General features: G+C 36.8%; 9 non-coding genes across 9 annotated transcripts; all 9 read left to right on the top strand.

Moving 5' to 3' along the window:
• Positions 1 to 872: 872 nt before the first annotated feature.
• Positions 873 to 954, top strand: TRNAL-AAG (transfer RNA leucine (anticodon AAG)). The gene has a single exon. It is a non-coding gene; the product is annotated as a tRNA-Leu (tRNA).
• A 1362-nt stretch (positions 955 to 2316) lies between these two features.
• Positions 2317 to 2398, top strand: TRNAL-UAG (transfer RNA leucine (anticodon UAG)). The gene has a single exon. It is a non-coding gene; the product is annotated as a tRNA-Leu (tRNA).
• Positions 2399 to 5234: 2836 nt separating this feature from the next.
• Positions 5235 to 5316, top strand: TRNAL-AAG (transfer RNA leucine (anticodon AAG)). Its single transcript has one exon. It is a non-coding gene; the product is annotated as a tRNA-Leu (tRNA).
• A 1378-nt stretch (positions 5317 to 6694) lies between these two features.
• On the top strand, positions 6695 to 6776 carry TRNAL-AAG (transfer RNA leucine (anticodon AAG)). Its single transcript has one exon. It is a non-coding gene; the product is annotated as a tRNA-Leu (tRNA).
• A 2821-nt stretch (positions 6777 to 9597) lies between these two features.
• TRNAL-AAG (transfer RNA leucine (anticodon AAG)) lies at positions 9598 to 9679 on the top strand. Its single transcript has one exon. It is a non-coding gene; the product is annotated as a tRNA-Leu (tRNA).
• A 1376-nt stretch (positions 9680 to 11055) lies between these two features.
• TRNAL-AAG (transfer RNA leucine (anticodon AAG)) lies at positions 11056 to 11137 on the top strand. The gene has a single exon. It is a non-coding gene; the product is annotated as a tRNA-Leu (tRNA).
• A 5616-nt stretch (positions 11138 to 16753) lies between these two features.
• TRNAL-AAG (transfer RNA leucine (anticodon AAG)) lies at positions 16754 to 16835 on the top strand. Its single transcript has one exon. It is a non-coding gene; the product is annotated as a tRNA-Leu (tRNA).
• A 4156-nt stretch (positions 16836 to 20991) lies between these two features.
• TRNAL-AAG (transfer RNA leucine (anticodon AAG)) lies at positions 20992 to 21073 on the top strand. Its single transcript has one exon. It is a non-coding gene; the product is annotated as a tRNA-Leu (tRNA).
• Positions 21074 to 22451: 1378 nt separating this feature from the next.
• Positions 22452 to 22533, top strand: TRNAL-AAG (transfer RNA leucine (anticodon AAG)). The gene has a single exon. It is a non-coding gene; the product is annotated as a tRNA-Leu (tRNA).
• Positions 22534 to 23127: the final 594 nt, after the last annotated feature.

Here is a 23127-nt window from a genome sequence, read left to right as displayed (position 1 = left end):
GGATTTTGGAAGTAAGTCAAAAGTTAAAGAAAAGCCAAAGATGCTATAGGATTTTTAAAGGATGAAAAGGGTAAAGTGGTCAATAATGATGTTGAGAAGATTGAACTTTTAAATTCCTGTTTTGCTTCTGTGTTCTCTAAGAAAGCAAATGTAACATCAAGTGATCTTCACTGTGCTGTAGAAGAAAAGGAACATGTGAGCAAGTCATACATAACAATACGGCATATGAATAGTCATGTTGGCTTTAGGCATCAGAATTAATTACATAATTTACCATCTATGTTACATCGATGTCAGTTCAATCAATGATCAACGATTCTCAAAATTTGCCAATATCAATCTTGGTCAAATGAAGTCTAACTGCTAGCTCATATCCCTGCTGCCTTTTTAGGATTATCAATACAGGATGAGCAGAGTGATTAGCAAACATAAACAGAGCCATGCTGCTTCTGCTGCTTTCCAGTAAGTCACCCAAGTGATGGATTCATAGCTACACTGCTCTGCACTGCTGTATAATGTCTTCCTTGCTGCTGCTTCTGATTATCTGTTACGTACAGGCAGGGGTGTAGGAATCCTTCATGTTTGAGTGTCCTGTATGTGGTAGATCATAGCAAGTAATCTATACCACCTAATTCAGTGATATCTAAAAATCAGCAATTGAGCCAACAGAGGAAAGATTAGTTAAATATCTGGATACAAGTCATATGTTTTGGAAAATGGTGCCCCAGAGTCAATGTACAAACAAATCCCTAATAATTACGTTGCTCATGCATAATAACATTTGTATTTTTGTCTAATTAGATATACAATGTTTTCTGCCACTTATATCATTAGCAAATATCTGATTTAAATAAGTTTTAACATCCGTATGAGGTAGCGTGGCCGAGCGGTCTAAGGCGCTGGATTAAGGCTCCAGTCTCTCTGGAGGCGTGGGTTCAAATCCCACCACTGCCATTATTTATTTGGATCTAATTTTTACCAAAAATTAGGAAACAGTTGAGGAAGTAAAGGGGATAGAGATTTTAGGAGGCAGCGGTAATTCTATCCTATACTTTTGAACTACAAAAGGAGGAAAACCTGCGAAAACTGAGATTTTAAGATTGGACTGTAGAAAGGCAGTTTTTAATGGACTCAGTAAAAAGGAAGGAAAGGTAGGATGTTCTAAAGGAAAGTAATGTCCAGGAAGGATGGGAGATTTTGCTAAATTAAATTCTCACAGCACAATCAGTAACAATCCCGAAAAGAAGGAAGAATGGAAAGCATTTATGGAGACCAGGATGGCTGAATACTGAACTTAAAAGCTTGCTAAAAAGGAACAAAGAAATGAATATCAAATGGAAAGAAGAATATAATGCTGTCTGCAGGGAAAGCTGGGCTAGCATTAGAAGAGCTAAAGCCAGTAATGAATTGAGGCTTGCAAGAGAGACCAAAAGCAATAAGAAAGGATTTTGGAAGTAAGTCAAAAGTTAAAGAAAAGCCAAAGATGCTTTAGGATTTTTAAAAGATGAAAAGGGTAAAGTGGTCAATAATGATGTTGAGAAGACTGAACTTTTAATTTCCTATTTGGCTTCTGTGTTCTCTAAGAAAGTAAATGTAACATCAAGTGATCTTCACTGTACTGTAAAAGAAAAGGAACATGTGAGCAAGTCATACGTATGAATACAGCATGTGAATAGTCATGTTGGCTTTAGGCATCAGAATTAATTACATAATTTACCATCTATGTTACATCCATGTCAGTTCAATCAATGATCAACCATTCTTAAAAAATTTGCCAAAGTCAATCTTGGTCAAAAGAAGTCTAACTGCTAGCTCATATCCCTGCTGCCTTTTAGGATTATCAATACAGGATGAGTAGAGTGATTAGCAAACATAAACAGAGCCATGCTGCTTCTGCTGCTTTCCAGTAAGTCACCCTAGTGATGGATTCATAGCTACACTGCTCTGCACTGCTGTATAATGTCTTCCTTGCTGCTGCTTCTGATTATCTGTTACGTACAGGCAGGGGTGTAGTAATCCTTCATGTTTGAGTGTCCTGTATGTGGGAGATCATAGCAAATAATCTATACCACCTAATTCAGTGATATCTAAAAATTAGCGGATGAGCCAACAGAGGAAAGATTAGTTAAATATCTGGATACAAGTCATATGTTTTGTAAAATGGTGCCCCAAACTCAATGTACAAACAATTCCCTGATAATTACGTTGCTGTTGCATAATAACATTTGTCTTTTTGTCATATTGGATATAAAATATTTTCTGCCACTTACATCAAAAGCAAACTTCTGATATAAATAAGTTAAAACATATGTAAGAGGAAGCGTGGCCGAGCGGTCTAAGGCGCTGGATTTAGGCTCTAGTCTCTCTGGAGGCGTGGGTTCAAATCCCACCGCTGCCATTATTTATTTAGATCAAATTTTTACCAAAAATTAGGAAACGGTTGAGGAAGTAAAGGGGGTTGAGAACTTAGGAGGCAGCGATCATGCTATCCTATAATTTTGAACTACAAAAGGAGGAAAACCTGCGAAAACTGAGATTTTAAGATTCTACTGTAGAAAGGCAGTTTTTAATGGACTCAGTAAAAAGTAAGGAAAGGTAGGATGTTCTTAAGGAAAGAAATGTCCAGGAAAGATGGGAGATTTTGCTAAATTTAATTCTCACTGCACAATCAGTAACAATCCCGAAAAGAAGGAAGAATGGAAAGCATTTATTGAGACCAGGAAGGCTGAATACTGAACTTAAAAGCTTGATTAAAAGGAACAAAGAAATGAGTATCAAATGGAAAGAAGGGTTCATATCTAAAGAAGAATATATTGCTGTCTGCAGGGAAAGCTGGGCTAGCGTTAGAAGAGCTAAACCCCGTAATGAATTGAGGCTTGCAAGAGAGACCAAAAGCAATAAGAAAGGATTTTGGAAGTAAGTCAAAAGTTAAAGAAAAGCCAAAGATGCTATAGGATTTTTAAAAGATGAAAAGGGTAATGTGGTCAATAATGATGTTGAGAAGACTGAACTTTTAAATTCCTATTTGGCTTCTCTGTTCTCTAAGAAAGCAAATGTAACATCAAGTGATCTTCACTGTGCTGTAGAAGAAAAGGAACATGTGAAAAAGTCATACGTATGAATACTGCATATGAGTGTTCATGTTAGCTTTAGGCATCAGAATTAGTTACATAATTTACCATCTATGTTACATCCATGTCAGTTCAATCAATGATCAACCATTCTCAAAATTTGCCAAAATCAATCTTGGTCAAATGAGGTCTAACTGCTAGCTCATATCCCTGCTGCCTTTTTAGGATTATCAATACAGGATGAGCACAGTGATTACAAACATAAACAGAGCCATGCTGCTTCTGCTGCTTTCCAGTAAGTCACCCTAGTGATGAACTCATAGCTACACTGCTCTGCACTGCTGTATAATGTCTTACTTGCTGCTGCTTCTGATTATCTGTTACGTACAGGCAGGGGTGTAGGAATCCTTCATGTTTGAGTGTCCTGTATGTGGGAGATCATAGCAAGTAATCTATACCACCTAATTCAGTGATATCTAAAAATTAGCGGATGAGCCAACAGAGGAAAGATTAGTTAAATATCTGGAGACAAGTCATATGTTTTGCAAAATGGTGCCCCAGAGTCAATGTAAAAACAAATCCCTGATAACTACGTTGCTCATGCATAATAACATTTGTATTTTTTGTCTAATTAGATATACAATGTTTTCTGCCACTTATATCATTAGCAAATTTCTGATTTAAATAAGTTTGAACATCCGTATGAGGTAGCGTGGCCGAGTGGTCTTAGGTGCTGGAGAAAGGCTCCAGTCTCTCTGGAGGCGTGGGTTCAAATCCCATTGCAGCCATTATTTATTTGGATATAATTTTTACCAAAAATTAGAAAACAGTTGAGGAAGTAAAGGGGATTGAGAATTTAGGAGGCAGCGTTAATTCTATCCTATACTTTTGAACTACAAAAGTGGAAAACCTGTGAAAACTAAGATTTTAAGATTGGACTGTAGAAAGGCAGTTTTTAATGGACTCAGTAAAAAGGAAGGAAAGGTAGAATGTTATAAAGGAAAGAAATGTCCAGGAAGGATGGGGGATTTTGCTAAATTAAATTCTCACTGCACAATCAGTAACAATCCCGAAAAGAAGGAAAAATGGAAAGCATTTATGGAGACCAGGATGGCTAAATACTGAAATGAAAAGCTTGCTAAAAAGGAACAAAGAAATGAATATCAAATGAAAAGAAGGGTTCATATCTAAAGAATATAATGCTGTCTGCAGGGAAAGCTGTGCTAGCTTTAGAAGAGCTAAAGCCAGTAATGAAGTGAGGCTTGCAAGAGAGACCAAAGGCAATAAGAAAGGTTTTTGGAAGTAAGTCAAAAGTTAAAGAAAAGCCAAAGATGCTATAGGATTTTTAAAGGATGAAAAGGGTAAAGTGGTCAATAATGATGTTGAGAAAACTGAACTTTTAAATTCCTATTTTGCTTCTGTGTTCTCTAAGAAAGCAAATGTAACATCAAGTGATCTTCACTGTGCTGTAGAAGAAAATGAACATGTGAGCAAGTCATACATAAGAATACGGCATATGAATAGTCATGTTGGCTTTAGGCATCAGAATTAATTACATAATTTACCATCTATGTTACAATGATGTCAGTTCAATCAGTTATCAACGATTCTCAAAATTTGCCAAAATCAATCTTGGTCAAATGAAGTCTAACTGCTAGCTCATATCCCTGCTGCCTTTTTAGGATTATCAATACAGGATGAGCAGAGTGATTAGCAAACATAAACAGAGCCATGCTGCTTCTGCTGCTTTCCAGTAAGTCACCCTAGTGATGAACTCATAGCTACACTGCTCTGCACTGCTGTATAATGTCTTCCTTGCTGCTGCTTCTGATTATCTGTTACGTACAGGCAGCGGTGTAGGAATCCTTCATGTTTGAGTGTCCTGTATGTGGGAGATCATAGCAAGTAATCTATACCACCTAATTCAGTGATATCTAAAAATTAGCGGTTGAGCCAACAGAGGAAAGATTAGTTAAATATCTGGATACAAGTCACATGTTTTGCAAAATGGTGCCCCAGAGTCAATGTACAAACAAATCCCTGATAATTGCGTTGCTCATGCATAATAACATTTGTATTTTTGTCTAATTAGTTATACAATGTTTTCCGCAACTTATATCATTAGCAAATTTCTGATTTAAATAAGTTTGAACATCTGTATGAGGTAGTGTGGCCGAGCGGTCTAAGGCGCTAGATTAAGGCTCCAGTCTCTCTGGAGGCGTGGGTTCAAATCCCACCGCTGCCATTATTTATTTGGATCTAATTTTTACCAAAAATTAGGAATCAGTTGAAGAAGTATAGGGGGTTGAGAATTTAGGAGGCAGCAGTAATTTTATCCTATACTTTTGAACTACAAAAGGTGGAAAACCTGCGAAAACTGAGATTTTAAGATTGGACTGTAGAAAGGCAGTTTTTAATGGACTCAGTAAAAAGGAAGGAAAAATAGGATGTTCTAAAGGAAAGAAATGTCCAGGAAGGATGGGTATTTTGCTAAATTAAATTCTCACTGCACAATCAGTAACAATCCCGAAAAGAAGGAAGAATGGAAAGCATTTATGGAGACCAGGATGGCTGAATACTGAACTTAAAAGCTTGCTAAAAAGGAACAAAGAAATGAATATCTAATGAAAAGAAGGGTTCATATCTAAAGAAGAATATAATGCTGTCTGCAGGGAAAGGTGGGCTAGCGTTAGAAGAGCTAAAGCCAGTAATGAAGTGAGGCTTGCAAGAGAGACCAAAAGCAATAAGAAAGGATTTTGGAAGTAAGTCAAAAGTTAAAGAAAAGCCAAAGATGCTATAGGATTTTTAAAGGATGAAAAGGGTAAAGTGGTCAATAATGATGTTGAGAAGACTGTACTTTTAAATTCCTGTTTTGCTTCTGTGTTCATTAAGAAAGCAAATGTAACATCAAGTGATCTTCACTGTGCTGTAGAAGAAAAGGAACATGTGAGCAAATCATACATAAGAATACAGCATATGAATAGTCATGTTGGCTTTAGGCATCAGAATTAATTACATAATTTACCATCTATGTTACATCGATGTCAGTTCAATCAATGATCAACGATTCTCAAAATTTGCCAAAATCAAACTTGGTCAAATGAAGTCTAACTGCTAGCTCATATCCCTGCTGCCTTTTTAGGATTATCAATACAGGATGAGCAGAGTGATTAGCAAACATAAACAGAGCCATGCTGCTTCTGCTGCTTTCCAGTAAGTCACCCTAGTGACGAACTCATTGCTACACTGCTCTGCACTGCTGTATAATGTCTTCCTTTCTGCTGCTTCTGATTATCTGTTACATACAGGCAGGGGTGTAGGAATCCTTCATTTTTGAGTGTCCTGTATGTGGGAGATCATAGCAAGTTATCTATACCACCTAATTCAGTGATATCTAAAAATTAGCAATTGAGCCAACAGAGGAAATATTAGTTAAATGTCTGGATACAAGTCATATGTTTTGCAAAATGGTGCCCCAGAGTCAATGTACAAACAAATCCCTAATAATTACGTTGCTCATGCATAATAACATTTGTATTTTTGTCTAATTAGATATACAATGTTTTCTGCCACTTATATCATTAGCAAATATCTGATTTAAATACTTTTGAACATCCGTATGAGGTAGCGTGGCCGAGCGGTCTAAGGCGCTGGATTAAGGCTCCAGTTTCTCTGGAGGCGTGGGTTCAAATCCCACCGCTGCCATTATTTATTTGGATCTAATTTTTACCAAAAATTAGGAAACAGTTGAGGAAGTAAAGGGGATTGAGAATTTAGGAGACAGCGGTAATTCTACCCTATACTTTTGAACTACAAAAGGTGGAAAACCTGCGAAAACTGAGATTTTAAGATTGGACTGTAGAAAGGCAGTTTTTAATGGACTCAGTAAAAAGGAAGGAAAGGTAGAATGTTATAAAGGAAAGAAATGTCCAGGAAGGATGGGAGATTTTGCTAAATTAAATTCTCACTGCACAATCAGTAACAATCCCGAAAAGAAGGAAGAATGGAAAGCATTTATGGAGACCAGGATGGCTGAATCCTGAACTTAAAAGCTTGATAAAAAGGAACAAAGAAATGAATATCAAATGAAAAGAAGGGTTCATATCTAAAGAAGAATATAATGCTGTCTGCAGGGAAAGGTGGGCTAGCGTTAGAAGAGCTAAAGCCAGTAATGAAGTGAGGCTTGCAAGAGAGACCAAAAGCAATAAGAAAGGATTTTGGAAGTAAGTCAAAAGTTAAAGAAAAGCCAAAGATGCTATAGGATTTTTAAAGGATGAAATGGGTAAAGTGGTCAATAATGATGTTGAGAAGACTGAACTTTTAAATTCCTGTTTTGCTTCTGTGTTCTCTAAGAAAGCAAATGTAACATCAAGAGATCTTCTCTGTGCTGTAGAAGAAAAGGAACATGTGAGCAAGTCATACGTATGAATACGGCATATGAATAGTCATGTTGGCTTTAGGCATCAGAATTAACTACATAATTTACCATCTATGTTACATCCATGTCAGTTCAATCAATGATCAACCATTCTCAAAATTTGCCAAAATCAATCTTGGTCAAAAGAAGTCTAACTGCTAGCTCATATCCCTGCTGCCTTTTTAGGATTATCAATACAGGATGAGCAGAGTGATTAGCAAACATAAACAGAGCCATGCTGCTTCTGCTGCTATCCAGTAAGTCAACCTATTGATGAACTCACAGCTACACTGCTCTGCACTGCTGTATAATGTCTTCCTTGCTGCTGCTTCTGATTATCTGTTACGTACAGGCAGGGGTGTAGGAATCCTTCATGTTTGAGTGTCCTGTATATGGGAGATCATAGCAAGTAATCTATACCACCTAATTCAGTGATATCTAAAAATTAGCGGATGAGCCAACAGAGGAAAGATTAGTTAAATATCTGGATACAAGTCATATGTTTTGTAAAATGGTGCCCCAGAGTCAATGTACAAACAAATCCCTGATAATTACGTTGCTCATACATAATAACATTTGTCTTTTTGTATTATTGGATATAAAATATTTTCTGCCACTTACATCAAAAGCAAACTTTTGATATAAATAACATTAAACATATGTAAGAGGTAGCTTGGCCGAGCAGTCTAAGGTGCTGGATTTAGGCTTCAGTCTCTCTGGAGTCTTGGGTTCAAATGCCACCGCCGCTATCATTTATTTGGATCTAATTTTTACCAAAAATTAGGAAACAGTTGAGGAAGTAAAGGGGATAGAGATTTTAGGAGGCAGCGGTAATTCTATCCTATACTTTTGAACTACAAATGGGGGAAAACCTGCGAAAACTGAGATTTTAAGATTGGACTGTAGAAAGGCAGTTTTTAATGGACTCAGTAAAAAGGAAGGAAAGGTAGGATGTTCTAAAGGAAAGTAATGTCCAGGAAGGATGGGAGATTTTGCTAAATTAAATTCTCACTGCACAATCAGTAACAATCCCGAAAAGAAGGAAGAATGGAAAGCATTTATGGAGACCAGGATGGCTGAATTCTGAACTTAAAAGCTTGCTAAAAAGGAACAAAGAAATGAATATCAAATGGAAAGAAGAATATAATGCTGTCTGCAGGGAAAGCTGGGCTAGCATTAGAAGAGCTAAAGCCAGTAATGAATTGAGGCTTGCAAGAGAGACCAAAAGCAATAAGAAAGGATTTTGGAAGTAAGTCAAAAGTTAAAGAAAAGCCAAAGATGCTTTAGGATTTTTAAAAGATGAAAAGGGTAAAGTGGTCAATAATGATGTTGAGAAGACTGAACTTTTAATTTCCTATTTGGCTTCTGTGTTCTCTAAGAAAGTAAATGTAACATCAAGTGATCTTCACTGTGCTGTAGAAGAAAAGGAACATGTGAGCAAGTCATACGTATGAATACAGCATGTGAATAGTCATGTTGGCTTTAGGCATCAGAATTAATTACATCATTTACCATCTATGTTACATCCATGTCAGTTCAATCAATGATCAACCATTCTCAAAATTTGCCAAAATCAATCTTGTTCAAAAGAAGTCTAACTGCTAGCTCATATCCCTGCTGCCTTTTAGGATTATCAATACAGGATGAGTAGAGTGATTAGCAAACATAAACAGAGCCATGCTGCTTCTGCTGCTTTCCAGTAAGTCACCCTAGTGATGGATTCATAGCTACACTGCTCTGCACTGCTGTATAATGTCTTCCTTGCTGCTGCTTCTGATTATCTGTTACGTACAGGCAGGGGTGTAGGAATCCTTCATGTTTGAGTGTCCTGTATGTGGGAGATCATAGCAAATATTCTATACCACCTAATTCAGTGATATCTAAAAATTAGCGGATGAGCCAACAGAGGAAAGATTAGTTAAATATCTGGATACAAGTCATATGTTTTGTAAAATGGTGCCCCAGAGTCAATGTACAAACAAATCCCTGATAACTGCGTTGCTCATGCATAACAACATTTGTATTTTTGTCTAATTAGTTATACAATGTTTTCTGCAACTTATATCATTAGCAAATTTCTGATTTAAATAAGTTTGAACATCCGTATGAGGTAGCGTGGCTGAGCGGTCTAAGGCGCTGGATTAAGGCTCCAGTCTCTCTGGAGTCGTGGGTTCAAATCCCACCACTACCATTATTTATTTGGATCTAATTTTTACCAAAAATTAGGAAACAGTTGAGGAAGTATAGGGGATTGAGAATTTAGGAGACAGCGGTAATTCTATCTTATACTTTTGAACTACAAAAGGTGGAAAACCTGCGAAAACTGAGATTTTAAGATTGGACTGTAGAAAAGCAGTTTTTAATGGATTCAGTAAAAAGGAAGGAAAAGTAGGATGTTCTTAAGGAAAGAAATGTCCAGGAAGGATGGGAGATTTTGCTAAATTAAATTCTCACTGCACAATCAGTAACAATCCCAAAAAGAAGGAAGAATGGAAAGCATTTATGGAGACCAGGATGGCTAAATACTGAACTTAAAAGCTTGCTAAAAAGGAACAAAGAAATGAATATCAAATGAAAAGAAGGGTTCATATCTAAAGAATATAATGCTGTCTGCAGGGAAAGCTGGGCTAGCATTAGAAGAGCTAAAGCCAGTAATGAAGTGAGGCTTGCAAGAGAGACCAAAAGCAATAAGAAAGGATTTTGGAAGTAAGTCAAAAGTTAAAGAAAAGCCAAAGATGCTATAGGATTTTTAAAGGATGAAAAGGGTAAAGTGGTCAATAATGATGTTGAGAAGACTGAAGTTTTAAATTCCTGTTTTGCTTCTGTGTTCTCTAAGAAAGCAAATGTAACATCAAGTGATCTTCACTGTGCTGTAGAAGAAAAGGAACATGTGAGCAAGTCATACATAAGAATACGACATATGAATAGTCATGTTGGCTTTAGGCATCAGAATTAATTACATAATTTACCATCTATGTTACATCGATGTCAGTTCAATCAATGATCAACGATTCTCAAAATTTGCCAAAATCAATCTTGGTCAAAAGAAGTCTAACTGCTAGCTCATATCCCTGCTGCCTTTTTAGGATTATCAATACAGGATGAGTAGAGTGATTAGCAAACATAACCAGAGCCATGCTGCTTCTGCTGCTTTCCAGTAAGTCACCCTAGTGATGGATTCATAGCTACACTGCTCTGCACTGCTGTATAATGTCTTCCTTGCTGCTGCTTCTGATTATCTGTTACGTACAGGCAGGGGTGTAGGAATCCTTCATGTTTGAGGGTCCTGTATATGGGAGATCATAGCAAGTAATCTATACCACCTAATTCAGTGATATCTAAAAATTAGCGGATGAGCCAACAGAGAAAAGATTAGTTAAATATTTGGATACAAGTCATATGTTTTGTAAAATGGTGCCCCAGAGTCAATGTACAAACAAATCCCTGATAACTGCGTTGCTCATGCATAATAACATTTGTATTTTTGTCTAATTAGTTATACAATGTTTTCCGCAACTTATATCATTAGCAAATTTCTGATTTAAATAAGTTTGAACATCTGTATGAGGTAGTGTGGCCGAGCGGTCTAAGGCACTGGATTAAGGCTCCAGTCTCTCTGGAGGCGTGGGTTCAAATCTCACCGCTGCCATCATTTATTTGGATCTAATTTTTACTAAAAATTTGGAAGCAGTTGAGGAAGTATAGGGGGTTGAGAATTTAGGAGGCAGCGGTAATTTTATCTTATACTTTTGAACTACAAAAGGTGGAAAACCTGTGAAAACTAAGATTTTAAGATTGGACTGTAGAAAGGCAGTTTTTAATGGACTCAGTAAAAAGGAAGGAAAGGTAGAATGTTATAAAGGAAAGAAATGTCCAGGAAGGATGGGAGATTTTGCTAAATTAAATTCTCACTGCACAATCAGTAACAATCCCGAAAAGAAGGAAGAATTTATGAGACCAGGATGGCTAAATACTGAACTTAAAAGCTTGCTAAAAAGGAACAAAGAAATGAATATCAAATGAAAAGAAGGGTTCATATCTAAAGAATATAATGCTGTCTGCAGGGAAAGCTGGGCTAGCATTAGAAGAGCAAAAGCCAGTAATGAAGTGAGGCTTGCAAGAGCCTTCCTTTTTGGCTTCTCTATTCTCTAAGAAAGCAAATGTAACATCAAGTGATCTTCACTGTGCTGTAGAAGAAAAGGAACATGTGAGCAAGTCATACGTATGAATACTGCATATGGATAGTCATGTTGGCTTTAGGCATCAGATTTAACTACATAATTTACCATCTATGTTACATCCATGTCAGTTCAATCAATGATCAACCATTCTCAAAATTTGCCAAAATCAATCTTGGTCAAAAGAAGTCTAACTGCTAGCTCATATCCCTGCTGCCTTTTTAGGATTATCAATACAGGATGAGTAGAGTGATTAGCAAATATAAACAGAGCCATGCTGCTTCTGCTGCTTTCCAGTAAGTCACCCTAGTGATGGATTCATAGCTACACTGCTCTGCACTGCTGTATGATATCTTCCTTGCTGCTGCTTCTGATTATCTGTTACGTACAGGCAGCGGTGTAGGAATCCTTCATGTTTGAGGGTCCTGTATATGGGAGATCATCGCAAGTAATCTATACCACCTAATTCAGTGATATCTAAAAATTAGCGGATGAGCCAACATAGGAAAGATTATTTAAATATCTGGATACAAGTCATATGTTTTTAAAAAGGTGTCCCAGAGTCAATGTACAAACAATTCCCTGATAATTACATTGCTGTTGCATAATAACATTTGTCTTTTTGTATTATTGGATATAAAATATTTTCTGCCACTTACATCAAAAGCAAACTTTTGATATAAATAACCTTAAACATATGTAAGAGGTAGCGTGGCCGAGTGGTCCAAGGTTCTGGATTTAGGCTCCAGTCTCTCTGGAGGTGTGTGTTGAAATCCAAAGACTGCTATTATTTATTTGGATCTAATTTTTACCAAAAATTAGGAAACGGTTGAGGAAGTAAAGGGAATTGAGAACTTAGGAGGCAGCGATCATGCTATCCTATAATTTTGAACTACAAAAGGAGGAAAACCTGCGAAAACTGAGATTTTAAGATTGGACTGTAGAAAGGCAGTTTTTAATGGACTCAGTAAAAAGGAAGGAAAGGTAGGATGTTCTAAAGGAAAGAAATGTCCAGGAAGGATGGGAGATTTTGCTAAATTTAATTCTCATTGCTCAATCAGTAACAATCCCGAAAAGAAGGAAGAATGGAAAGCATTTATTGAGACCAGGATGGCTGAATACTGAACTTAAAAGCTTGCTGAAAAGGAACAAAGAAATGAGTATCAAATGGAAAGAAGGGTTCATATCTAAAGAAGAATATAATGCTGTCTGCAGGGAAAGCTGTGCTAGCGTTAGAAGAGCTAAAGCCAGTAATGAATTGAGGCTTGCAAGAGAGACCAAAAGCAATAAGAAAGGATTTTGGAAGTAAGTCAAAAGTTAAAGAAAAGCCAAAGATGCTATAGGATTTTTAAAAGATGAAAAGGGTAATGTGGTCAATAATGATGTTGAGAAGACTGAACTTTTAAATTCCTGTTTTGCTTCTGTGTTCTCTAAGAAAGCAAATGTAACATCAAGTGATCTTCACTGTGCTGTAGAAGAAAAGGAACATGTGAGCAAGTCATACGTATGAGTACGGGATATGAATAGTCATGTTGGCTTTAGGCATCAGAATTAACTACATAATTTACCATCTATGTTACATCCATGTCAGTTCAATCAATGATCAACCATTCTCAAAAAAATTTGCCAAAATCAATCTTGGTCAAAAGAAGTCTAACTGCTAGCTCATATCCCTGCTGCCTTTTTAAGATTATCAATACAGGATGAGTAGAGTGATTAGAAAACATAAACAGAGCCATGCTGCTTCTGCTGCTTTCCAGTAAGTCACCCTAGTGATGGATTCATAGCTACACTGCTCTGCACTGCTGTATAATGTCTTCCTTGCTGCTGCTTCTGATTAACTGTTACGTACAGGCAGGGGTGTAGGAATCCTTCATGTTTGAGGGTCCTGTATATGGGAGATCATAGCAAGTAATCTATACCACCTAATTCAGTGATATCTAAAAATTAGCGGATGAGCCAACAGAGGAAAGATTAGTTAAATATCTGGAGACAAGTCATATGTTTTGCAAAATGGTGCCCCAGAGTCAATGTAAAAACAAATCCCTGATAACTACGTTGCTCATGCATAATAACATTTGTATTTTTTGTCTAATTAGATATACAATGTTTTCTGCCACTTATATCATTAGCAAATTTCTGATTTAAATAAGTTTGAACATCCGTTTGAGGTAGCGTGGCCGAGTGGTCTTAGGTGCTGGAGTAAGGCTCCAGTCTCTCTGGAGGCGTGGGTTCAAATCCCATTGCAGCCATTATTTATTTGGATATAATTTTTACCAAAAATTAGAAAACAGTTGAGGAAGTAAAGGGGATTGAGAATTTAGGAGGCAGCGTTAATTCTATCCTATACTTTTGAACTACAAAAGTGGAAAACCTGTGAAAACTAAGATTTTAAGATTGGACTGTAGAAAGGCAGTTTTTAATGGACTCAGTAAAAAGGAAGGAAAGGTAGAATGTTATAAAGGAAAGAAATGTCCAGGAAGGATGGGGGATTTTGCTAAATTAAATTCTCACTGCACAATCAGTAACAATCCCGAAAAGAAGGAAAAATGGAAAGCATTTATGGAGACCAGGATGGCTAAATACTGAAATGAAAAGCTTGCTAAAAAGGAACAAAGAAATGAATATCAAATGAAAAGAAGGGTTCATATCTAAAGAATATAATGCTGTCTGCAGGGAAAGCTGTGCTAGCTTTAGAAGAGCTAAAGCCAGTAATGAAGTGAGGCTTGCAAGAGAGACCAAAGGCAATAAGAAAGGTTTTTGGAAGTAAGTCAAAAGTTAAAGAAAAGCCAAAGATGCTATAGGATTTTTAAAGGATGAAAAGGGTAAAGTGGTCAATAATGATGTTGAGAAAACTGAACTTTTAAATTCCTATTTTGCTTCTGTGTTCTCTAAGAAAGCAAATGTAACATCAAGTGATCTTCACTGTGCTGTAGAAGAAAATGAACATGTGAGCAAGTCATACATAAGAATACGGCATATGAATAGTCATGTTGGCTTTAGGCATCAGAATTAATTACATAATTTACCATCTATGTTACAATGATGTCAGTTCAATCAGTTATCAACGATTCTCAAAATTTGCCAAAATCAATCTTGGTCAAATGAAGTCTAACTGCTAGCTCATATCCCTGCTGCCTTTTTAGGATTATCAATACAGGATGAGCAGAGTGATTAGCAAACATAAACAGAGCCATGCTGCTTCTGCTGCTTTCCAGTAAGTCACCCTAGTGATGAACTCATAGCTACACTGCTCTGCACTGCTGTATAATGTCTTCCTTGCTGCTGCTTCTGATTATCTGTTACGTACAGGCAGCGGTGTAGGAATCCTTCATGTTTGAGTGTCCTGTATGTGGGAGATCATAGCAAGTAATCTATACCACCTAATTCAGTGATATCTAAAAATTAGCGGTTGAGCCAACAGAGGAAAGATTAGTTAAATATCTGGATACAAGTCATATGTTTTGCAAAATGGTGCCCCAGAGTCAATGTACAAACAAATCCCTGATAATTGCGTTGCTCATGCATAATAACATTTGTATTTTTGTCTAATTAGTTATACAATGTTTTCCGCAACTTATATCATTAGCAAATTTCTGATTTAAACAAGTTTGAACATCTGTATGAGGTAGCGTGGCCGAGCGAACTAAGGCGCTAGATCAAGGCTCCAGTCTCTCTGGAGGCGTGGGTTCAAATCCCACCGCTGCCATTATTTATTTGGATCTAATTTTTACCAAAAATTAGGAATCAGTTGAAGAAGTATAGGGGGTTGAGAATTTAGGAGGCAGCAGTAATTTTATCCTATACTTTTGAACTACAAAAGGTGGAAAACCTGCGAAAACTGAGATTTTAAGATTGGACTGTAGAAAGGCAGTTTTTAATGGACTCAGTAAAAAGGAAGGAAAAATAGGATGTTCTAAAGGAAAGAAATGTCCAGGAAGGATGGGTATTTTGCTAAATTAAATTCTCACTGCACAATCAGTAACAATCCCGAAAAGAAGGAAGAATGGAAAGCATTTATGGAGACCAGGATGGCTGAATACTGAACTTAAAAGCTTGCTAAAAAGGAACAAAGAAATGAATATCTAATGAAAAGAAGGGTTCATATCTAAAGAAGAATATAATGCTGTCTGCAGGGAAAGGTAGGCTAGCGTTAGAAGAGCTAAAGCCAGTAATGAAGTGAGGCTTGCAAGAGAGACCAAAAGCAATAAGAAAGGATTTTGGAAGTAAGTCAAAAGTTAAAGAAAAGCCAAAGATGCTATAGGATTTTTAAAGGATGAAAAGGGTAAAGTGGTCAATAATGATGTTGAGAAGACTGAAGTTTTAAATTCCTGTTTTGCTTCTGTGTTCTCTAAGAAAGCAAATGTAACATCAAGTGATCTTCACTGTGCTGTAGAAGAAAAGGAACATGTGAGCAAGTCATACATAAGAATACGACATATGAATAGTCATGTTGGCTTTAGGCATCAGAATTAATTACATAATTTACCATCTATGTTACATCGATGTCAGTTCAATCAATGATCAACGATTCTCAAAATTTGCCAAAATCAATCTTGGTCAAAAGAAGTCTAACTGCTAGCTCATATCCCTGCTGCCTTTTTAGGATTATCAATACAGGATGAGTAGAGTGATTAGCAAACATAACCAGAGCCATGCTGCTTCTGCTGCTTTCCAGTAAGTCACCCTAGTGATGGATTCATAGCTACACTGCTCTGCACTGCTGTATAATGTCTTCCTTGCTGCTGCTTCTGATTATCTGTTACGTACAGGCAGGGGTGTAGGAATCCTTCATGTTTGAGGGTCCTGTATATGGGAGATCATAGCAAGTAATCTATACCACCTAATTCAGTGATATCTAAAAATTAGCGGATGAGCCAACAGAGGAAAGATTAGTTAAATATTTGGATACAAGTCATATGTTTTGTAAAATGGTGCCCCAGAGTCAATGTACAAACAAATCCCTGATAACTGCGTTGCTCATGCATAATAACATTTGTATTTTTGTCTAATTAGTTATACAATGTTTTCCGCAACTTATATCATTAGCAAATTTCTGATTTAAATAAGTTTGAACATCTGTATGAGGTAGTGTGGCCGAGCGGTCTAAGGCACTGGATTAAGGCTCCAGTCTCTCTGGAGGCGTGGGTTCAAATCTCACCGCTGCCATCATTTATTTGGATCTAATTTTTACTAAAAATTTGGAAGCAGTTGAGGAAGTATAGGGGGTTGAGAATTTAGGAGGCAGCGGTAATTTTATCTTATACTTTTGAACTACAAAAGGTGGAAAACCTGTGAAAACTAAGATTTTAAGATTGGACTGTAGAAAGGCAGTTTTTAATGGACTCAGTAAAAAGGAAGGAAAGGTAGAATGTTATAAAGGAAAGAAATGTCCAGGAAGGATGGGAGATTTTGCTAAATTAAATTCTCACTGCACAATCAGTAACAATCCCGAAAAGAAGGAAGAATTTATGAGACCAGGATGGCTAAATACTGAACTTAAAAGCTTGCTAAAAAGGAACAAAGAAATGAATATCAAATGAAAAGAAGGGTTCATATCTAAAGAATATAATGCTGTCTGCAGGGAACGCTGGGCTAGCATTAGAAGAGCAAAAGCCAGTAATGAAGTGAGGCTTGCAAGAGCCTTCCTTTTTGGCTTCTCTATTCTCTAAGAAAGCAAATGTAACATCAAGTGATCTTCACTGTGCTGTAGAAGAAAAGGAACATGTGAGCAAGTCATACGTATGAATACTGCATATGGATAGTCATGTTGGCTTTAGGCATCAGATTTAACTACATAATTTACCATCTATGTTACATCCATGTCAGTTCAATCAATGATCAACCATTCTCAAAATTTGCCAAAATCAATCTTGGTCAAAAGAAGTCTAACTGCTAGCTCATATCCCTGCTGCCTTTTTAGGATTATCAATACAGGATGAGTAGAGTGATTAGCAAATATAAACAGAGCCATGCTGCTTCTGCTGCTTTCCAGTAAGTCACCCTAGTGATGGATTCATAGCTACACTGCTCTGCACTGCTGTATGATATCTTCCTTGCTGCTGCTTCTGATTATCTGTTATGTACAGGCAGCGGTGTAGGAATCCTTCATGTTTGAGGGTCCTGTATATGGGAGATCATCGCAAGTAATCTATACCACCTAATTCAGTGATATCTAAAAATTAGCGGATGAGCCAACATAGGAAAGATTATTTAAATATCTGGATACAAGTCATATGTTTTTAAAAAGGTGTCCCAGAGTCAATGTACAAACAATTCCCTGATAATTACATTGCTGTTGCATAATAACATTTGTCTTTTTGTATTATTGGATATAAAATATTTTCTGCCACTTACATCAAAAGCAAACTTTTGATATAAATAACCTTAAACATATGTAAGAGGTAGCGTGGCCGAGTGGTCCAAGGTTCTGGATTTAGGCTCCAGTCTCTCTGGAGGTGTGTGTTGAAATCCAAAGACTGCTATTATTTATTTGGATCTAATTTTTACCAAAAATTAGGAAACGGTTGAGGAAGTAAAGGGAATTGAGAACTTAGGAGGCAGCGATCATGCTATCCTATAATTTTGAACTACAAAAGGAGGAAAACCTGCGAAAACTGAGATTTTAAGATTGGACTGTAGAAAGGCAGTTTTTAATGGACTCAGTAAAAAGGAAGGAAAGGTAGGATGTTCTAAAGGAAAGAAATGTCCAGGAAGGATGGGAGATTTTGCTAAATTTAATTCTCATTGCTCAATCAGTAACAATCCCGAAAAGAAGGAAGAATGGAAAGCATTTATTGAGACCAGGATGGCTGAATACTGAACTTAAAAGCTTGCTGAAAAGGAACAAAGAAATGAGTATCAAATGGAAAGAAGGGTTCATATCTAAAGAAGAATATAATGCTGTCTGCAGGGAAAGCTGTGCTAGCGTTAGAAGAGCTAAAGCCAGTAATGAATTGAGGCTTGCAAGAGAGACCAAAAGCAATAAGAAAGGATTTTGGAAGTAAGTCAAAAGTTAAAGAAAAGCCAAAGATGCTATAGGATTTTTAAAAGATGAAAAGGGTAATGTGGTCAATAATGATGTTGAGAAGACTGAACTTTTAAATTCCTGTTTTGCTTCTGTGTTCTCTAAGAAAGCAAATGTAACATCAAGTGATCTTCACTGTGCTGTAGAAGAAAAGGAACATGTGAGCAAGTCATACGTATGAGTACGGGATATGAATAGTCATGTTGGCTTTAGGCATCAGAATTAACTACATAATTTACCATCTATGTTACATCCATGTCAGTTCAATCAATGATCAACCATTCTCAAAAAAATTTGCCAAAATCAATCTTGGTCAAAAGAAGTCTAACTGCTAGCTCATATCCCTGCTGCCTTTTTAAGATTATCAATACAGGATGAGTAGAGTGATTAGAAAACATAAACAGAGCCATGCTGCTTCTGCTGCTTTCCAGTAAGTCACCCTAGTGATGGATTCATAGCTACACTGCTCTGCACTGCTGTATAATGTCTTCCTTGCTGCTGCTTCTGATTAACTGTTACGTACAGGCAGGGGTGTAGGAATCCTTCATGTTTGAGGGTCCTGTATATGGGAGATCATAGCAAGTAATCTATACCACCTAATTCAGTGATATCTAAAAATTAGCGGATGAGCCAACAGAGGAAAGATTAGTTAAATATCTGGAGACAAGTCATATGTTTTGCAAAATGGTGCCCCAGAGTCAATGTAAAAACAAATCCCTGATAACTACGTTGCTCATGCATAATAACATTTGTATTTTTTGTCTAATTAGATATACAATGTTTTCTGCCACTTATATCATTAGCAAATTTCTGATTTAAATAAGTTTGAACATCCGTTTGAGGTAGCGTGGCCGAGTGGTCTTAGGTGCTGGAGTAAGGCTCCAGTCTCTCTGGAGGCGTGGGTTCAAATCCCATTGCAGCCATTATTTATTTGGATATAATTTTTACCAAAAATTAGAAAACAGTTGAGGAAGTAAAGGGGATTGAGAATTTAGGAGGCAGCGTTAATTCTATCCTATACTTTTGAACTACAAAAGTGGAAAACCTGTGAAAACTAAGATTTTAAGATTGGACTGTAGAAAGGCAGTTTTTAATGGACTCAGTAAAAAGGAAGGAAAGGTAGAATGTTATAAAGGAAAGAAATGTCCAGGAAGGATGGGGGATTTTGCTAAATTAAATTCTCACTGCACAATCAGTAACAATCCCGAAAAGAAGGAAAAATGGAAAGCATTTATGGAGACCAGGATGGCTAAATACTGAAATGAAAAGCTTGCTAAAAAGGAACAAAGAAATGAATATCAAATGAAAAGAAGGGTTCATATCTAAAGAATATAATGCTGTCTGCAGGGAAAGCTGTGCTAGCTTTAGAAGAGCTAAAGCCAGTAATGAAGTGAGGCTTGCAAGAGAGACCAAAGGCAATAAGAAAGGTTTTTGGAAGTAAGTCAAAAGTTAAAGAAAAGCCAAAGATGCTATAGGATTTTTAAAGGATGAAAAGGGTAAAGTGGTCAATAATGATGTTGAGAAAACTGAACTTTTAAATTCCTATTTTGCTTCTGTGTTCTCTAAGAAAGCAAATGTAACATCAAGTGATCTTCACTGTGCTGTAGAAGAAAATGAACATGTGAGCAAGTCATACATAAGAATACGGCATATGAATAGTCATGTTGGCTTTAGGCATCAGAATTAATTACATAATTTACCATCTATGTTACAATGATGTCAGTTCAATCAGTTATCAACGATTCTCAAAATTTGCCAAAATCAATCTTGGTCAAATGAAGTCTAACTGCTAGCTCATATCCCTGCTGCCTTTTTAGGATTATCAATACAGGATGAGCAGAGTGATTAGCAAACATAAACAGAGCCATGCTGCTTCTGCTGCTTTCCAGTAAGTCACCCTAGTGATGAACTCATAGCTACACTGCTCTGCACTGCTGTATAATGTCTTCCTTGCTGCTGCTTCTGATTATCTGTTACGTACAGGCAGCGGTGTAGGAATCCTTCATGTTTGAGTGTCCTGTATGTGGGAGATCATAGCAAGTAATCTATACCACCTAATTCAGTGATATCTAAAAATTAGCGGTTGAGCCAACAGAGGAAAGATTAGTTAAATATCTGGATACAAGTCATATGTTTTGCAAAATGGTGCCCCAGAGTCAATGTACAAACAAATCCCTGATAATTGCGTTGCTCATGCATAATAACATTTGTATTTTTGTCTAATTAGTTATACAATGTTTTCCGCAACTTATATCATTAGCAAATTTCTGATTTAAATAAGTTTGAACATCTGTATGAGGTAGCGTGGCCGAGCGGTCTAAGGCGCTAGATCAAGGCTCCAGTCTCTCTGGAGGCGTGGGTTCAAATCCCACCGCTGCCATTATTTATTTGGATCTAATTTTTACCAAAAATTAGGAATCAGTTGAAGAAGTATAGGAGGTTGAGAATTTAGGAGGCAGCAGTAATTTTATCCTATACTTTTGAACTACAAAAGGTGGAAAACCTGCGAAAACTGAGATTTTAAGATTGGACTGTAGAAAGGCAGTTTTTAATGGACTCAGTAAAAAGGAAGGAAAAATAGGATGTTCTAAAGGAAAGAAATGTCCAGGAAGGATGGGTATTTTGCTAAATTAAATTCTCACTGCACAATCAGTAACAATCCCGAAAAGAAGGAAGAATGGAAAGCATTTATGGAGACCAGGATGGCTGAATACTGAACTTAAAAGCTTGCTAAAAAGGAACAAAGAAATGAATATCTAATGAAAAGAAGGGTTCATATCTAAAGAAGAATATAATGCTGTCTGCAGGGAAAGGTAGGCTAGCGTTAGAAGAGCTAAAGCCAGTAATGAAGTGAGGCTTGCAAGAGAGACCAAAAGCAATAAGAAAGGATTTTGGAAGTAAGTCAAAAGTTAAAGAAAAGCCAAAGATGCTATAGGATTTTTAAAGGATGAAAAGGGTAAAGTGGTCAATAATGATGTTGAGAAGACTGTACTTTTAAATTCCTGTTTTGCTTCTGTGTTCATTAAGAAAGCAAATGTAACATCAAGTGATCTTCACTGTGCTGTAGAAGAAAAGGAACATGTGAGCAAATCATACATAAGAATACAGCATATGAATAGTCATGTTGGCTTTAGGCATCAGAATTAATTACATAATTTACCATCTATGTTACATCGATGTCAGTTCAATCAATGATCAACGATTCTCAAAATTTGCCAAAATCAAACTTGGTCAAATGAAGTCTAACTGCTAGCTCATATCCCTGCTGCCTTTTTAGGATTATCAATACAGGATGAGCAGAGTGATTAGCAAACATAAACAGAGCCATGCTGCTTCTGCTGCTTTCCAGTAAGTCACCCTAGTGACGAACTCATTGCTACACTGCTCTGCACTGCTGTATAATGTCTTCCTTGCTGCTGCTTCTGATTATCTGTTACATACAGGCAGGGGTGTAGGAATCCTTCATTTTTGAGTGTCCTGTATGTGGGAGATCATAGCAAGTTATCTATACCACCTAATTCAGTGATATCTAAAAATTAGCAATTGAGCCAACAGAGGAAATATTAGTTAAATGTCTGGATACAAGTCATATGTTTTGCAAAATGGTGCCCCAGAGTCAATGTACAAACAAATCCCTAATAATTACGTTGCTCATGCATAATAACATTTGTATTTTTGTCTAATTAGATATACAATGTTTTCTGCCACTTATATCATTAGCAAATATATGATTTAAATAAGTTTGAACATCCGTATGAGGTAGCGTGGCCGAGCGGTCTAAGGCGCTGGATTAAGGCTCCAGTTTCTCTGGAGGCGTGGGTTCAAATCCCACCGCTGCCATTATTTATTTGGATCTAATTTTTACCAAAAATTAGGAAACAGTTGAGGAAGTAAAGGGGATTGAGAATTTAGGAGACAGCGGTAATTCTACCCTATACCTTTGAACTACAAAAGGTGGAAAACCTGCGAAAACTGAGATTTTAAGATTGGACTGTAGAAAGGCAGTTTTTAATGGACTCAGTAAAAAGGAAGGAAAGGTAGAATGTTATAAAGGAAAGAAATGTCCAGGAAGGATGGGAGATTTTGCTAAATTAAATTCTCACTGCACAATCAGTAACAATCCCGAAAAGAAGGAAGAATGGAAAGCATTTATGGAGACCAGGATGGCTGAATCCTGAACTTAAAAGCTTGATAAAAAGGAACAAAGAAATGAATATCAAATGAAAAGAAGGGTTCATATCTAAAGAAGAATATAATGCTGTCTGCAGGGAAAGGTGGGCTAGCGTTAGAAGAGCTAAAGCCAGTAATGAAGTGAGGCTTGCAAGAGAGACCAAAAGCAATAAGAAAGGATTTTGGAAGTAAGTCAAAAGTTAAAGAAAAGCCAAAGATGCTATAGGATTTTTAAAGGATGAAATGGGTAAAGTGGTCAATAAT

The sequence above is a fragment of the Phyllobates terribilis genome, unplaced genomic scaffold (assembly GCF_046119375.1).
Source record: "Phyllobates terribilis strain yellow unplaced genomic scaffold, ASM4611937v1 Scaffold_11__3_contigs__length_659146591, whole genome shotgun sequence".
NCBI lineage: Eukaryota > Metazoa > Chordata > Amphibia > Anura > Dendrobatidae > Phyllobates > Phyllobates terribilis.
The sequence above is the reverse complement of the archived record's forward strand: the minus strand, read 5'-3'. Positions and strand labels throughout refer to the sequence as shown.